The sequence below is a fragment of the Panthera pardus genome, unplaced genomic scaffold (assembly GCF_024362965.1).
Source record: "Panthera pardus isolate Hobbes unplaced genomic scaffold, ASM2436296v1 HiC_scaffold_11, whole genome shotgun sequence".
Classification (NCBI taxonomy): Eukaryota; Metazoa; Chordata; class Mammalia; order Carnivora; family Felidae; genus Panthera; species Panthera pardus.
In genome coordinates this window covers 36,632,385-36,649,839 of record NW_026526666.1, presented here as the reverse complement: position 1 = coordinate 36,649,839, position 17,455 = coordinate 36,632,385, and the positions used below count along the sequence as shown (strand labels likewise).

General features: G+C 40.7%; 2 long non-coding RNA genes across 2 annotated transcripts in view; both read right to left on the bottom strand.

Annotated features, from left to right (window-relative positions):
• The window catches only part of LOC109246169 (uncharacterized), a 73,045-nt gene that overhangs the window by 46,680 nt on the left and 8,910 nt on the right, over positions 1-17,455 (bottom strand). The window lies entirely within an intron of this gene.
• On the bottom strand, positions 11,602-17,048 carry LOC128774305 (uncharacterized). Its single transcript, XR_008418884.1, has 2 exons — positions 16,589-17,048; positions 11,602-12,318 (listed from the first exon to the last, which is right to left on the bottom strand). It is a non-coding gene; the product is annotated as an uncharacterized LOC128774305 (long non-coding RNA).

Sequence of the window (17,455 nt, the reverse complement as noted above, 5' to 3'; positions counted from 1 at the left end):
AAAAGAAAAGCAGTAAAAGTGGTTTTATGTTCATCTTTCTAATTTGGTTGAGCACCTTGAAATTAAATTACCAGTTTGACATTTTGAGTTGCTAATTTTTTAATTCAGTAGCGACTTTCGTTGGCATTTTGCCTTAGGATTATTTGTCAAGTTTTCCTCTTGTCAGTGGGCATCTCGTTTCCCACTTTTTTGCCCTTTGTTTTATTTGTGGCGTTAAACATTCAACTATTAGAATTTCCCGAAAGTCCTTGCAAGTCAAACTACTGCTTTAAGAAACTATCAGTGCTTTTGAATTTCCCTCTCAGCGTGACAGTATTGAATATGCTTCCATCCTTTACAAACATTTAACTCTTAATTTTTGTGTTAAAAAATCTGGTCACATCAAGAAGACTTTGAAATCAACCAAAGAGTCTCCCACTGACCGAAGGAGGAATGATAAACATAGTATATAACCACTTTGCAGTATCTAATGAAAATATAACTAGGGCTAGCCAGTGGTCATTGACCCTTGCTAAGTGGGAAATTTGATATTAATGGACCAGCCTGACAGAACCTAAACCCATCAAGCAATCTTAACATCACCCAAAGAGGGGCAGAGAGACAGATAATATATGCCTCCTACTGTGATGCCACCACCATTCCCCACACCACCTATGAGGTATTCCTGCCAAAAACTCTAACCCAAATCTGATCAAGCCTCCAGATCTTAGGTTACAGGAAATACAACTTGGGGGCTGGTAGGGAGACAGAGAAATACATTCTGTAATATCATAGGATTCAATTAGTGCATCAAGAGTATGAGTAGCTCTACATGACAAATGACCCAGTTCCTTCAACATATAAATTAAAAGCTGATAAAAAGTTAGGGGTTAGATTTAAAGATACTTAAGAAATATCAACTATATGCAGTATCTGGACCTTGTTTGGATTCTGATTTGAGCAAATGATGCCATCAAGAAAATTTGAGTATTGGCTAGATATTTAATGATATTAAGGAATCGTGTTTTAGGTATAATGATGGTATTTTAGTTTTGTTATAAAAAATTACTTATCTTTTAGGGACATATATACACATATGCATTTTCAGATGAAATGGCATATTTAGGATATGCTTCAAAATATTCCAAAGGGGGGTGGGGACGAATAAGGGTAGAGATGAAGTAAGCATCCCTTTGTTGATGACTGTTGAAGCTAGATGATGAGTACATGAGGTACTTTATACTCTTCTCTCTACTTCCCTACATGTTTGAAATTTTCCATAATAAAAATGAAAAATAAGAATGAAAACAAGAAAAAAGAAGAAGAAGAAGAGGCCAGTACCTAGGAATCTAGAAAACAGTTTGCCTTTTACTCTGTCCCTTTCCCTCCCATAAAGTATACCAAATCTCCAGATCCAAATGTCCACACAATTAACACCGTATCCTTTGGCTAAGTTCGCTAAGACAGACCTAAGAGGAAACTAGAGTCTTACATATTTGTACAAATATCTATTATTCTCTAGTGCTCCCCTCTAATACTTTCCCTATATTCCATAAGGAGATAAATGGGTCATACACAAGATGTCAAAAGAAATTGCCTTCCTTTGCAATCACCTCCAACTTCTACTCAGTACAAAAATCCAAGTGAGTGCTAAAAGGGAAATGCCTTGTGACAAGGTCAAACAAGGCAGATGAGAAATATGGCTTGTGATGAAAAACTAACAGGTGCATGTTTTATTGGCATGATAAATGTGGAAAAACCAGATGTGGAATCCCATATAACATTATACTAAACGTTTTAAAGTATGTCTTTCCCCAAAGAATCTTTTGTTGTTGTTTTTCCTCCTAACTCTTATTCTTGTCATTCTGATTGCAACTTCTGTAAGCCTCTTAGGGACCAGGACAAAAGAATTTGTGGAGATTCCATTTTTGCAGGAAATGCATAGAACCCTACAGCATGACCTTCGTTTCAGTGAGCAAGCCGGTTCGTTCATCAGGAGTGAGGAGGCATAGGTGGATCAGTTGCCACACTAGTCTTCTCTGCAGGACTGATGAGTCTGTGACCAACTTGCTAATAGAGCAAAGCGGACTCCACCATCACCCACATATACAGAAAGGTACTAGAAGTAGTCTAAACAAGATTGCGTTGCTTTTGGTTTGCTTGGTTTTTGTTTTGTTTTGTTTTGACCATGCATGCTTGCCCTCATTTCCAGTAATGGCCTGAATGGCAGGAGGAATGACTAAATGTATGAAGTGGCTCTTAGTCTGGTCTGCAAAGCTGCAATGCAGAGCTATGGATAGACTACAAGACCTTTTAAGGTAAGCAATGTGTTCTATCAACATGTGTCTCTAGTTCCCAGCAGAGTGCCAGGCACATTGTTGTTCAATAAATGGATAGAATTAGGGAACTAAGGAGGAAGGGGGAAGGGATCATCTCTACGGATAAATTGGCAGGATGGGATCCATTCCCCAGATGTTCAGACTGCTCTCTCACAACTTTCATCCAATTGCTCAACAAGTCCATCCAGTTAAATTCTGGTATGATCCTTCTCCCATCTGGAGGATAACGTTTCACTCTCTGCTACGATGGTTAATTTTTTGTGTCATGTAGCTAGGTTATGGTACCCCGTTGTTTGCTGAACACCAGTCTGGATGTTGCTGTGAAGCTATTTTTTAGATGAGGTTAACATTCATATCAGTATTCTTTGATTAAGCAGATTAACCTCCACAATGCGGGGGGCGGGTAGGCTAATCAGTCTTAAGAGAGTCAGGCCTTAAGAGAAAGAAGACTGAAGTCCCCCAAAGAAGAAGGAATTCTGCCTCCAGACTGCCTTTGGACTCAAGCTGCAACATCAACTCTTCCCTGAGTTTCCAGCTTGCCAGCCTCACCTGCATGCACGGACACATGCGCATGCGTGCGCACGCACACACACACACACACACACACACACACACACACACATCTGCACATACACCTCCTATTGGTTCTGTTTCTCTGGAGAACCCTAATACAGCCCCTGACTGGTCTCCTGTTTCCAGGACCCTTTCCCTCTTACCCTTCTTTACTTCCTCATCCACACAACCCATAGTCATTTCTAAAATCCAATCTGATAACACTATTGCCCCATGACACACCTGTCAGTGGTCCTCTATTAACCACAACCCCTCCCCATGTAAACTAACATTATTCCCTTTTCTAGAGCCCCTAGACAGGCCTTACGTGAGTGAAGTTCAACCCTCATCACCCAAGATTGTAACACTGCAATTGTTTACTTGAGGGCCCCTCTCCTTGCCGCATCTCCATATGGTACAAATGATCTCAGCTGACTAAGCTTCCAAGAAGAGCTGACAGGGCTTACTTAAATACATACTCATATTGTTCTTTAGCAAATAAGTGCAACACAAATGCTCCCAGTATTTGAGAATATTGGATTGTTATCTTTAAGAAGAAAAAAGAAAATTAAGCTGACTGAAGTAATATGGGGGAAATCCTGCAATATTAAATTTTAAAGAGATCCTGCTAGGATTCATTTTAATAAAGACCCACCAAAAATATGTTCAAGCTTGTGTACCTGTCATATTTGTCAGTAGTGATAGATTAAGAATCTATCAGCTAGTAAATTAGCCTGGATTCTTAGAGCGTCTCATCAAGATACTGAGACTTGAGCTGTCTTAGTATTTATGGACAAAGTCCATGGCACAGGCATATTTCAGGCTGAGACAGGCTCACTCTGGTTCACTGACCAGGAATGAATACACTCAAAAGGTGGAGACCCAAAACGCAGCCTTTCACCGGAGCCAGGCAGGGCTCATCAGACAGAGCAAGCCCCAAATGGTCCCAATTGTGGATCAAAGGAAGATAGAAAGGTTAAGAACTAGACAGCACAGTATTGTCACCACTCTCTAGTACAACAAAACTCAAAATCTCCAGAATCTTCTTACTCTCATCCTTTCTGCAGATTGTCGCAGAGAAGCTATGTATTGTGACAAGCTACTTATCTATTCAAATACCTTTACTAGTATTACTGCTAGTTATAGAATAAAGCTCTGTAGTTCTCAGCCTGATATTCAAGACTGTACTTTCTCTTCTCAACTGAGTTAACCAATTTTATTTCCTCACCCCTGAGTATATATTTTCTTCAAGATCGACCATTTCTCCATGAAGCTCTTCAATTATTCCAGCCGGTGCCACTCTGCTTTGTCTCTGAAGATGTTGCATTTATTTTACAATGGGCATGTAATCACATACTGCCAAGCAGTGCTTAACTCATTAGTGTGTGTGCATGCGTGTCTTAAATAACATCTAAACCATCAAGTGCTTGAGGGCAAAGGCCTCAAGTAAAAAGAAGATCACCTTAATAATCAACCTAGCACATCTCTGCCACTTACTGGTGCTATACCCTTGGGCAATTTACTATCTAGTCTGAAACCCATTTTAGTCACGTGGAAATGCCATGCATCCTGAATACTTCCCAGAGTTACTGAAATTGGGTTGGTTTAAAAAAATGCTTAAGTGCTTTATCGGGGCGCCTGGGTGGCTCAGTCAGTTAAGCGTCCGACTTCAGCTCAGGTCACGATCTCACGGTCCGTGAGTTCGAGCCCCGCGTCGGGCTCTGGGCTGATGATGGCCCAGAGCCTGGAGCCTGCTTCGGATTCTGTGTCTCCCTCTCTCTCTGACCCTCCCCCATTCATGCTCTGCCTCTCTCTGTCTCAAAAATAAATAAACGTTAAAAAAATATATATTAAAAAAAAATGCTTAAGTGCTTTATCAATCAAAAAAAAAAAAACACCATGTACTTTTTGAAGATATTAGTATTAGCAATATATAGGAACATAAATGTGCAGATATATACTTATACAGATATGCTTCTGTACAATAGATAGTATTACTACCCAGAAAACAATATGAGACCTAATGTTAGAAGTAGCCAAATGTTTTTGTATTTTTTTTCAGCTTAATAGCTTGAGAACATCCCCAGCTAAAAGGTGAGTTTAAGAAGGCCAGAAGTTCATACTTTACCTGACAGAGAAGGTTCTTTATAAATGTTTGCTGAACAAAGGAAGGCAAATGAAAGAGTTTGTTTATTACAGTTATCTGTTAAGTTCTGAAATCATAAACACCAGAGACAAACTAGTCAATTCTAAACCAGCTTGCAGATTCTATAAAGTGCCATGCTCTAATTATCTAAGAAATAAGTGATCTAACATCACTTAACACTAAAAAATCCCAATATTGCTCTTAGAAATGGAGAATTGAATATGGCTTCCACTTTCACTTCCTTGAGAGAACAATGACAGATTACGTGTTATATTCAAAGTAGGAAAAGGTATCGATAGGCAAGGATGTTCTTTGGGAGAATGGCTGACAAAGCGTAGTGTCAACAAAGCTTTCATCTCCAGACTCAGATTAAAGGTCAATTGCATAGCAGTTGTGTTCATTGTGGTCTATGGTAATGGGAGCAGATGCTGCCACACATGATACGTATAGCTTCGTCAACAGTCTCAACAGAATCCACCATTGTGCCATAATTCACATCAAATATAAAGTTAAAAATGGCAGCAACATGGCCCTGGAGTCACACAGTCTGATCGCATTTAGGTCAATGCAACTGGAAATGAAACCTATTGTCCTAGAGATATACAGAAAGATGGACAAGCATGGAAGGACCTCAAACAGTTCTAAAGAACAAGCTGCTGAAAGCAGAAGTCCTGATGTCTCCAAGATAAGAATTTCCAGTGAATCAAATATATATTGAGTGCTTATTGTTTGATGGGCAATGGGGCTACACACTGGGAATAAAAATAATTTAGAGTCCACACCCTTGAGAAGATCTCAGTCTAGAAAGGAAGACATAAGTGTTAACTAGATCACTTTGATTAAAAGTATTAAATATAAAGATGCTAAATATAGATAGAGATAGGGGTTCCCAGCAATGTAGAAAGCTGAGTTAAGATACTTAGCAGTGGTGAGGCCAGAAGTGCTGTCTTGGACTGGCCAAGTGCAAGCAGCAGGACCTTCAACCCTTCCAAAGAATGGTTGCTTCCATGAATTCCATGAGCTTACTTGGTGGTAAATCGCCATGATAAAGCCCCAAACTTTCATAACCACCTAGTTTTACCAGACTTTACATTTGAATTTAGTGAGTACCTACTGAGTGCCAAGCACCATGCTGGCCTTGTTCATTAATACATGTCCGTGCTTTCTAGCTCACAAACTCAACTGTCAAGTCTGTTACAGATCAGTCATGGAAGCCAACTGTGAATAAGTAGTTAGGTACAATAAATGATTATTATAAAACACAACAGATTTAATACTCAAACCAAGACTCACAGGAGAGGAATTATTAGCTTCACTCTCTAGATTAGAAAATTGTGGCTGGTGGGTTAAGCGATTTTGCCCATGCCATGCAGGTTAATTGTGGAGCCAGGTCTCCTGGCTCTTTCATTAAGAGTACCTTGAACCTCAATAAATATGTCAACAACTTCTCTTGTGCCTTCTTCCTAGAACTTTGTGCTTATCACTGATGTATTCATCAACTCAGGCTGCTATAACAAAACTTCATAGTCTGGGTGGCTTAAACGACAGAATGTATTTTCTTGTGGTTCTGAAGGATGGGAAGTCCAAGATCAAGGTGCTATCTGATTGGATCCCTGGTGAGGGTTCTCTTGTTGGTGTGCAGATAGTTACCTTCTCACTGTGTCCTTACATGGTGGTGAAAGAGTCCTTCCTCCTCTCCTTCTCTTCTTCCTCCTCCTCCTCTTACTCTTCTTCTTTTTCTATAGTCCTATCAGAGTATGACCCCCCCCATAGTCTCATTTAACTTTAATTATCCCCTAAAGACCCTATCTAGTGATAGTCACATTGAGAGTTAGAGCTTCAACACACAAATTTAAAGGGGCACAATTCAGTCCATAACAAATGGCTCCTTGAGAACCATGAAGCCCCTCAAACCCAGCTTTTCCTTCCCAGGAACAGTATTTCTTCAGATCTTTCTAGGCTTTTTCTTTTTTTTTTCCCCCATCAAGAGCTCCTCTCTCCCAGGACTTAAAACCCACCCTTATAATACCACCCTCTAAAAATATTTATGAGAATTTGATGGTAAGCTGAACAGCTACATTTTTATCCTATCACTTCTAAAATCCCAATACACTTGCAGTCAAGGAAAAAAATAACAAAAGTGGGAGGCCATAAAAAGATGAGAGTTTTTTCAAATATTCTAGAAGCTGGAAATTTTGAAACAGAGTGGAAGAAGCTGTGGTTCCCTGATGTCAGAGGTACAGCAAAGAGATGGCCCACCTGCCTAGCAGAATCCTTATTAGGCCTGATGTGCAAAGGCAGTCTTTGCAATTGAGGGCAGGAGTGAAAAGAGAGTTAGAGAATGGGGGTTAATTTGGAATGGAACCACCCCTGATGTCCCTTCCTCACCTGTGTATACAAGATGATCCAAAACCACAAGATTATATCTCAGTCTTAATAAAACTAGAGGGACATTCTTAAAATAAATTGAACGCATCATTTGAAAAGACAAGGTTTATGACATACGTTCCAACATCCCAGGTAAAATTCTTGGGCATCTTAGTACTCATGCTTCCTTTATACTATGGCCTGCCAGTTGACAATCCATGACCACATCCACGGGGCTCCCAGATAACCTCTCTGCAGCCTCATTCTTAAATATAAATGGAAAGCCAAGACATTTGAGAAAAGCCAGAAATATGAAAGAGAAATACCACAATAAGAAAAATAGGAAGGGAGAAAAGTAGAATAACTAGGAATTATTTAGAAATTAAAAAGACGTTTCACAATATCTTGTTATCCTTAGAGATATGACATCATGAGATGCCATGACATGTAAGAAACCACTACATTTATAAAACAAAAAGAGGCGTCTTTGAAAAAGAACAGGAAGGAACTTTTGGAAACGAAACTATCATTGTCAAAAGTTAAACATTCCAGGGGCGCCTGGGTGGCTCAGTTGGATAAGCGTCCAACTTTGGCTCAGGTCATGATCTCACGGTTCGTGGGCCTGAGCCCTACGTCGGGCTCTGTGCTTGACAGCTTGGAGACTGGATCCTGCTTCCGATTCTGTGTATCTCTCTCTCTCTCTCTCTCTCTCTCTCTCTGTCCCTCTCCTGCTCATACTCTGCCTTTCTCTCTCAAAAATAAACATTAAAAAAATTTTTTAAACATTCCATAGAGAAATGGATAAAGCATAGGAAATCTCAGTTGATAAAACAAAAATACAAGTGACCCCAAATATTGTGGTTTATTTTCTTTATATAGTTACCTCTTTCTAAATCAGATTATTTGCTTACTTGCCCATTTTCTGTGCCCCTCACTCAGAAGTAAGGTGCTCACTGAGTATTTCTGGGATTAAAATAAATCAAAACACAAACAGACAACATGATAAAAGGTAAGAGATGTAAGAGGCTTGGTAGATTCCATATGTGATTAATAAGAATTCTAGAAAGATGTGAGAAACAGTGAGGGCAAAAACTTCAGTGAAAAGAACAAAAATGATTTCCTACAGTTGAAGAGGGATATGAATCTTCCAATTCGAAGGATTTTGTAAATAATGACCGAAGTTGCCGAAAAAAGAGACCCATAATTAACCAATTTATTGTGAGCAGCGCCTGGGTGGCTCAGTCAGTTAATAAGCATCCAACTTGGGCTTAAGTCATGATCTCACCATTCTGAGTTCAAGCCCCGCATTGGGCTCTGGGCTGACAGCTCAGAGCCTGGAGCCTATTTCAGATTCTGGGTCTCCCTCCCTCTCTCTGCTCCTCCCCACTCGCACTCTGTCTCCCTCTCTCTCTCTCAAAAATAAATACATGTTAAAAAAATTTTAAACAATTTATCGTGGAATTTCAGAATATCGACAATAAAGAGAATATCCTAAGGAGTAGAGATTGGAAGCAAGAAGTAACATTGGTAAAGGAACAACCACCAGACTGGCCTTAGACTTTCCATCAGTAACTGGATTTAAAGCAAAAGCAAAGAGTAAAGACATGTTAGCCATTGAGCAGTAGCCCAGAAGAATGACAAAATGAGCCCTGACTCTGGAACCAGCTGTTGTGTTCAAATTTGATTATGATGAATAACTTGTGCTTTTGGGAAAATGATTTAACCTCCTTGTGCCTCAGTTTCCTTTGCTGTCAAAAGAAGATCATAATATGCCTGCAGTAGCATTGGTGGCCACATGATACTTCAGTAATATCCAGGAGAAGAGGGAATATGATTTGCTTCAAACATTGTACTAAAATCATGAGCTTTACACTGTTTAGGCCACCTTTGCGTCCAGGGGAATGCATAGCCTGATTAGGTTAAATCCTGAGGAGAATTTGGGGGCATAGTCTCCAAAGCTGTCCTCACCACCTGCAGGAGTTTAGCCAACTGTAAAGTTAGTCCCTCAGACTCCCTTACTTTTGACACCAAGTGCAAACTGGGGAGATTCTCAAAATCCCTCGGTTTCAAGAATTCACTAGAAGAACTCACAGAACTCATTAAAAGCTGTGATACTCATGGTTACCATTTATTATGTTTAAAACAAGAAAGGGTTACAGATTACGACCAGCCAAGGGAAGAGATGCATAGGGCGGAGTCCAGGGGAAATACCAACTGTAGAGCTTCCACTTATCCTCTCCCCATGGAGTTAAGGAGAGTGTTAACTCTTTCTGGCTATGATGTATAACAATGTACAGGATATTGCCATTCAATCAGAGAAGCTCATCCAAGCCTTTGATGTCCAGACTTTATTGGGGCTTGACCACATACTGCCTATATGGTTGACCCTTATTCTCCTGCCCGTCCAGAGGTCAGGCTGATTTCTAGTCCCTTCAGAGGTAGGAAATGATACCACATGACCCAAAGCCCCCATCATAAATCATAAATCACATTCTCAGGCTGCCTGGTGGCCAGAGACACTCCTATCAGGCAGGACATTCCAGAAGCCTAGAGATCCCCACTCCCTCAGCCCAGCTTGAAACTGTCATTGTGACCAAGAGGGATGAGCTTATCCTGATTGGCTTAAACCCATTAGGGCCAACCTCTGAAACTGGTATTGAGGGCAATCCTTCTCAGACTGTATGGCTGTTGCACAATGGAGGTGGATGAAACAAATATTTGTGTGGCCATCAAAATGCCCACTGGAAAAAGAGAGTAAACCAAGAAGGAGGGAGACATAGAATCTGAGGAATGTTGCATTGAAACCAGAAGTGCCGGGAAGCCAAATCTCAGGATGATGGTTTTATAGCAGATCTGGTGAGCACTAAGTCCAGACTGGAGCAGGAGGACAGATGGTTCCAGAAGGGAGGACTCTGAGGAGAGGGATGACTTCATAGAATAGATGGTACATTGGAGACATTGAAAGAATTTAAAAGTAAAGGCAGAGAATACAAGAGGGGAAATTCTGAAGCAGACAGAAAGTCATTGGGGAAAAAAAAGCCTGAAATTATAGCACATTGTTTTATTATTTAGTAGTGAATAAATACATGGATAATAGCATAAATGCTACCACTGATCTTCAACATTCAGAGTCATCCTATAGGTTAGGCACAGGATTAATTTTTGATTATAGGACAGAATGTAAATGCTACCAACTTTGAGGATGTAAAGGTAAAAGAAAAAGGGAAGACAGGTAAAGAGAAGTGTGGAGGGGCTAATACCTTTATCATAAAAACTAGGAACTCAAGAGAAATTATCTATAATAAATGGAACAAGAAATAGAGTTACAAAGTTAATGAGCAGAGGAACTAAAGAGCAATGTATTTATTCAGAGGAAGTGAGGAGAAGATATGGAGGTATATGTGAGCAAAATAATCATGAGAGCAGGAAGTCAGTGGGAAATGTCTAAATTAGACGCAATATGAAGAAACAAGGACATAACCATAAATTTAAACACACGGAGGTAACTGCTAGGTAGCCTCTGGGTGGGTACAGCGACCATGTAATTTTAGGTCCAAATCAAGATACTTTGGAGTGAAATAATGATAATAATTTACACTGGGATAAAACATAATTCAGGACTGTCCAGAATGTGGAGCTACCCCCATTTAAAGGGAAATAATTCCAAGAGGTCTTTATTTATTAGAATCAATGATGTCTAGGAAAAAACCCATGGCAAAGAGGGGCTAGGGATCTTCTTAGTAGTTAGTATCTTTAGTGATATGTATGCAATATTTTGACAAATATAAAAATTACCTTAGAAAAATGAAAGCAGAGGGGCTCCTGGGTGGCTCGGTTGAGCGTCCGACTTTGGCTCAGGTCATGATCTCGCGGTCCATGAGTTCAAGCCCCCCATCGGGCTCTGTGCTGACAGCTCAGAGCCTGGAGCCTGTTTCGGATTCTGTGTCTCCCTCTCTCTCTGACCCTCCCCCATTTATGCTCTGTCTCTCTCTGTCTAAAAAATAAACAAATGTTTAAAAAAAATTTTTTTTTAAAGAAAAATGAAAGTAGATTTAGGCTAAGGTGTTAAGGGCTTACTAGGGCATCTCCTCCAGAAACTTAACATTTTCACAGAATATTCAGGGAGACACGGTATCTTAAACAGTAGCCGTGCTGTGTCCAAGTTAAGCTTTGACCTATCAAGGGTACACTCATCACAAACTAAACATGACATAGATGTTGACAGATATGTTTTACTCAAAAATAGCAGAAAAGAACTTTTTTTCACAATAAATCACATGTAGATATGCAGAAGAAGATTCATAAGAAACTTTTTAAAACACTGGGTTTTGGAAAATATCTTATCTTAGGCAGCCACTGAGAGCCACTCATTACCCATAGTTTTAGGTGTACTCTCAGAAAAGTTTGGAAAGCCCTGAGTGAACAGATTGGAAGCCTCTGTGGCAAGATGACAGAGACACATTTTAAGATGAGAGAGGAGGGCAGGTACAGATTCCATGCCCCTTAGATCTCACCATGAAGTTTCCTGCTCTGCCTGCCCCTCAGTGCACGGAATGACACCGTGTGTCCCAGTGTGAACATGAATGGGGGTAACCCTTCCTGGAACGCTCCGCTCGCTGAATTTCCTGAAGGCTGCTGGACTCTCTACCGATGGGATATCTCCACCACACACAGCGCCAGGTTACTAATGAAGCAACAGAACTTCCTTTGCCCATTATGATGGGGATCCTGAATCATAAGGAAAATCTTCATTTGTGAACGTGACATGATAATCAAGTCCAAGCGTGTGGCGTACGTTGGCGGTAACTCTGAACTCCTGTCCTAAGTGATTTGAGGTTCTTGGATCGAACTCCTTTTCTCTTTCATGTTACATCTGATTCTGCCATGACAGCCACCAGTGACTTCTTTAATTTCTCTGAGACTCAGTTCCCTGACCTACAAAATAAGGTTAATAATAGTACCTCTGTTAGCATGGGGTTGTTGTGAGTCTCAGGTGAGATGCACTAATTTAATATTCAGCGCTGAACACAAAGTGTTCAAGAAATAGCAATCATTAATACTTTAACTGATATTAATTATAATAGATTAAGGCAAAACATGTCTCTCTTGACTTCTACCTACTGAGCCATATTCTATTCTCTGTAACAGCACAGCCTAGTTCTGCTCCCTCTGCATGGCAGCCCTTCAAGGATTTGAACCCAGATTTCTTCTCTGTTTATACTATCCGCCAGATGCAAGATAATATGAAAGTCAAGAGAACAGCCTTGGTCTAGGGGCTTGAGGTCTGATCTTCAATAGTAATAGGCCTTTACACAAGTACTTAATTTCTCTGAAATTCAGATTTCTCATCTGGGTATTGAAAATAATTATACACACCTAATGAGGTTATGGTAAGAATAGAGATAATACCAGTATTGGAGTAATCCCTTAAGAAATAACAAATATTTTTTCTATTTTTGCCAGGAAAAAAATAAAGAGCCATGACTCGGTGTTTGATTATGGAGAACAGTGATTGCTGGATGTGTTTTGAACCTGATGAAGTGAGGACCACAGAGCATTAGAATTCTCTTATTATCTGCAAAATTTACCCATCCTTTGTTCATTCCTTCAGGGCTCTGCACTCCGCTAAGAATATTCTCATGATGGCTGATTAGTTTGATATGTTATTACTCCAATTAAGATTATTGCATTTTAACCAGGATATATAATGGTAGCTGTTGCCAGGACTGGGGCAGGATTTGGGGGAGAGAGGGGAGCAGAAGCCTTGAGACAGAAAGAACCAAATTCTTTCTGTGTAAGTGTGTCGTTTGCAAACTTTATTGTGCATCAGAATCATGTGATTCAGTAAGTATGGGTAGGATCTTCCCCAGTGATTATGATGAAAACCAAAATTTGAAAATCAGTGTTGTAGATCAGTGGTTCTCAAATTCACTTGTCCACTGGAGTAATCTGTGAAGTTGAAAATACTTAAGCCCTGGCCTTACCTGCAGAGATAGTTCCAGTTGGTCAGACTGAGACCTAGGCATAGATATTTTATAAAATTCCCCAGGAGATTTGAGTGTTCAGCCAAAGTCAAAAATCACTGATGGGTGTCTTTCTGCACCCAACTAGACCAGGATGAATGACAGGTGCAGATGAAGAAATACAATCCTCCCAAATAGCTTGTACCACCCATCAAAGCCAAGCTCTCTTTGAGAGAATGTTCCACCTCTCCGTTATAAATGGCATATTTACAGCCATTTCCTCTGTTCACTGCCAGGCCTGAGACATTGTTGAGTGCTATGGAATAGCTATTGTGCTTCTCTCCGGGTGGGTAAAATTATTCTGAAATATAATGTTCGGAATACAGTAAAGCAGAGTGCATTACATATGTATAAATTAGTACTAGTCATAATAATAATGAGGCCTCAGAAAGAACTTTCTAAAAATGGTTTGACTTTCAAAGAGGCCAAAATAGTTTAATTTAAGGGTACATTTCCACTCTTGTGTTGAGATCTGCTCGTGTGGCTTCTGTTGATGATAATGTTAGTTGTGAGCTCTTATTCAGTAGGCGTGGTAATCAAGTGCTACATTTAAAGGGGGACTTAAGCGGTGGGCCACATATCAGTTGGGCAACATTCTGTTTCCAAAGGTTATTCACCTCCATTTAAATGCAGAAGAATTAAAATCAAATCATTTCAGATTTTTCTAAATCCAAGTCAAGGATGTCTGCCTTTGTTCTTTTTTCCACTTCTGAAATTTCTAAGAGAGCAAAGCAGAACAATGGTCTTTTTTTTTTTTTTTTTTTTTTTAAGTTGAATGTGCTATGTTATCTGGGCTCATTAGGATGCAAGAAATAGGCTCTCAAGGTATCTTAAGTGCTGTGGGTGAGATGGGAGCATAACCTCAGGTATTTTCATAGTAACAGGGGGTACCCATCTCAGTTGGGTAGCCAGGCCTAGACAACAACAACAACAACAACCAAAAACTTAGAAAACTAAACCAGCAGGGTGGCAGAAAGCATAATGGAGCTGGTCTTGCTGAACCAGGAGAGTTTGGAGGCTGGAAGGTTAGTTAGGATCCAGTGCCCTTCTGCAAATCAGCCTCATTCTGGCTGTGGCCATGTGCTCAGAAACCCCGTTGGGCTGGACAAGTAGGCTCCCTGATACCACCTTCAGCAAAGGGGCTGTCCTAGAGATGTATGTGGACTGGGATGGAAAAGCCATGCCAGACAGAGGCTGCTTAGGATCAGCTTCATTCATTCGCTCTCTCTCTTTCTCATGTATCTCTGCATTTTCTTCATGTCTGCTCTGTTCTCATCTCATTCCTGTCTTGCCAACCCAACCCAAAATAAACTGGTCTGATTGGTTTGGCTAATATTACCTCAAACCAGTGATCCCATAAATCACCTGCAAACCTGCAGATGGGCCCCTGGTCCAATTTCATGGCTGTCTTTGAACAAAACAAACAAACAAACAAAAAAGACTAGCCCTGCTGCCTGAAGCAGGAGGCTATGAATGAGGTAGAGTCATCTAGAAGGGGTGGTTAGGTATAGCAGGCACCGTGTTTGACATACTCTTAAAAACCATGAACATTATTTTGCTAATCTTGCTACTATTAACCAAAGAGCACTATGTTCTGTATGTGCCTGTGGCTTCTTGTTATACATGGCTACATCCTTTTCTATAAGACTTTTATATTTTCTTCCCTGTCAGCTGACTTTTTGGGTATTTGCAGTTCAAACTCCTGATAAAGAAGACCTGGTTGGTCTAGTTTCTAATTATTGGCTCTATATGGCAAATGTCTCTTTTAAGGCCACCCCTTTGGCTACTAATCAACCAATCAATTTGCTCTTTGGGTCAGATGCCTTTCCCTGATCCAATCAGTTGTGTCCAGGTGGGGTGGGATGTCACATGGGTCACTTATATGTACCTAATATTTCCTCATTTACCTAGAACCATGTAGAAGGAACACTCATATGGAAATTATAATAATCAGTATTCTTATGGGCAATAGCTACCTAATTTAAGGTTTAAAAAAAAAGTTTTAGTAAAAGGTATCAGATAGCTTATAAAATCTCAAGTAGAACCAGAAAACCATGCTTAGAAGATTTACCACCAGGAACAGTGCAGCTTAGAAAAATATCTAATCACTAAGGACTGTTCTAGAGAAACACCACTGCTGCCAGACCTGCTGCTTGGCACCTGCTGCTTAGTCACTCCAGAGTAACTCTAGAAATTCTACCCAGGCTTCCCTGAAGAACCAGATACCCCTGTCATTGGGCTTACCTGGTGACTGGGGCTTACCTCCGGCATCTGCTGCCTCATGGAGCTCATCTCCATTTCTAAGTCCCACGAATTCAGCACTAGTTAGAGCATGCAGAAAACCTTAGCTACAAAGGACTTGGAGAAATGTAAGTTTTAGTTTTCCAAGTAACTGTGAGGTAAGACTCAAGCTAGGAAACCGTTAAGAATGGGTATTGAAAGAGGGGCGCCTGGGTGGCGCAGTCGGTTAAGCGTCCGACTTCAGCCAGGTCACGATCTCGCGGTCCGTGAGTTCGAGCCCCGCGTCAGGCTCTGGGCTGATGGCTCGGAGCCTGGAGCCTGTTTCCGATTCTGTGTCTCCCTCTCTCTCTGCCCCTCCCCCGTTCATGCTCTGTCTCTCTCTGTCCCAAAAATAAATAAAAAATGTTGAAAAAAAAAAAATTTAAAAAAAGAATGGGTATTGAAAGAGCCAAGAAGAATCCACCCCAAGGGAATTCTGAGATGTCAACATTCCAGCATCTCTCCCTCAGTCCTTACAGAATACTGTAAGGATGCCTTATTGGGTAGACAGCTGTCCTTACTTGGATAATATTCAAGGAAGTACTCTTTTCCTGGTCTCCTTTAACAAATGTGGACTCCCTCCATTAGCCAAGTCGAACTTCTGGTTCACTCATTCCTTTCTTTCTGCCTTTGCTGAAATCTCTCTTAGGAAATTCTCCTATTCTTTACCACAAATATGTGTGCAAACCCAGATTTCAAGAGCCAATTTATACCTCACTTCCCTAAGTAACACTATCATCTTGTGATCACCCCTTCAATCCCAAACTCCTCAGTCTCCCCACCCCCCGGGCTGAGTGATGTTGGTTTTACAAGAATTTACTCTGGCTTCATATACATGTTACACTGTTCGTGCAACTCACCTCTCACAATGGAGTGGCACGTAATGCCCGTACAATAGATACTTACCAAATACTGATCGTTTCAAATACAAATAAGAAGAGAAACTTCCTTTTAGAGCCAGTGGGAACTTAGAACGTGCCCATTGGCCTGAAATCAAACTCATTCAGTCCAAATTGAAATCTTTCCTATGTTGGGGCGCCTGGGTGGCTCAGTCGGTTGAGCGGCCGACTTCGGCTCAGGTCACGATCTTGCAGTCCGTGAGTTCGAGCCCCGCGTCGGGCTCTGTGCTGACAGCTCAGAGCCTGGAGCCTGTTTCGGATTCTGTGTCTCCCTCTCTCTGACCCTCCGCCATTCATGCTCTGTATCTCTCTGTCTCAAAAATAAATAAACGTTAAAAAAAATTTTATAAAAAAAAAATCTTTCCTATGTCTTCGAAGCTTGGGAAAAGAAGTCAGCCATTTACAAATTCAAAATAACTGACAAATACAACGGTAAACCGACCTGCCTTTTCAGTCGCTTCCTGAGAACATTCAGGAGCTTACCCACAAAAGGGAAGAAAGAGCCTGTACGCAGATGAGATGTGGTACGGGAAGACGACAGGGTAGGGATATTTATAGCCTGGGTAGATTTGGAAAACCATCTCATTCACAAGAATACAGCTGAATCATTGACCTTTTTGTCAAACTTTCCAGGCCTCTCTTCCTGCAGAAGAAAAAACATGGATGGAGAAACGAAGTGAGTAGATTCAGTTAAAGTAAGGATGACGAGGCTATGGACACTGTCATCTATTAGTATATTCTGTTCGAGAAGCACCTGGCCCGGAGACACATACCAGGTGATCAGCGCATTGATTAGGTCATGAACATCAAATTTGTTATTTCCATTTAGAAATTAGAAAGTGTTCTCCATAAACTAGCTGAGCAGTAGAA